Genomic DNA, 831 nt, shown 5'->3' with positions numbered 1-831 from the left:
ATATCATAGAAGATAAACATGAACATGGTTTAGAAAAAGGTTTGGGGCATTCCGAGAATTGAACTCAAGACCTCTCGCACCCTAAGCGAGAATCATACCACTAGACCAAATGCCCACTTGTGACAAACTTTTTTATTGAATATATTATTTTTTCATTCATTTATTTGATTTGGATATTAATGAAATCCATGAGCAAGTATTATAATCCTATCTTCTAGTTTTAAATGGATGGAACTAAAATTATTTATACTAATAGGTGTAATAACAATTATAGAATGTTAAGATTTGGATCGACAATTTCAATTGATTAAAATCTATATTTTTTTTAGTACCCAAGTGGTTACTCCTCTACCTATATGTTCGAATTNAAGATAAGATCACATATTTATTCATATAGTTCCTATTTATTAAATGCATTACTCATCAATGAAAATGAGTAGGGTAGCTTCTAGGATAAAAACTAATTAAAGCAAATGCAAAACAGTGGATCTTATTTCCAAGTTAACATGTAAGCTAATAGCAGTCGATATAATTTCGGCAAAGCTTCCACTTTCCTTTCAACTCCAAGTTAACATGTAAGCTAATAGCAGTCGATATAATTTCGGCAAAGCTTCCACTTTCCTTTCAACTCCAGTATGGAACCATTGAATTAGGCATGAGGTTGGTTGGGGATGTGTCACTTGATAGTTTGTTTGATTGCCCTTCCCAATTACTCTGGCGCATGTACGTTATCATTGATTTCCATGATAACATGTAAAAGGTAGTGTGTTCGACTCCCACTATGATCATCTAAAACGTTAGATCTTAATTTGGAGAACGCATCTCCTCACT

At 33.0% G+C, this 831-nt stretch overlaps 1 non-coding gene across 1 annotated transcript; it reads right to left on the bottom strand.

Annotated features, from left to right (window-relative positions):
- Positions 1-43: 43 nt before the first annotated feature.
- TRNAP-AGG lies at positions 44-115 on the bottom strand. Its single transcript has one exon. It is a non-coding gene; the product is annotated as a tRNA-Pro (tRNA).
- Positions 116-831: the final 716 nt, after the last annotated feature.

This window comes from Cucurbita maxima, unplaced genomic scaffold (genome assembly GCF_002738345.1).
Source record: "Cucurbita maxima cultivar Rimu unplaced genomic scaffold, Cmax_1.0 Cma_Scf01019, whole genome shotgun sequence".
NCBI lineage: Eukaryota > Viridiplantae > Streptophyta > Magnoliopsida > Cucurbitales > Cucurbitaceae > Cucurbita > Cucurbita maxima.
Note: the sequence above shows the minus strand (reverse complement) of the source record. Positions and strands in the feature narration are given on the sequence as shown.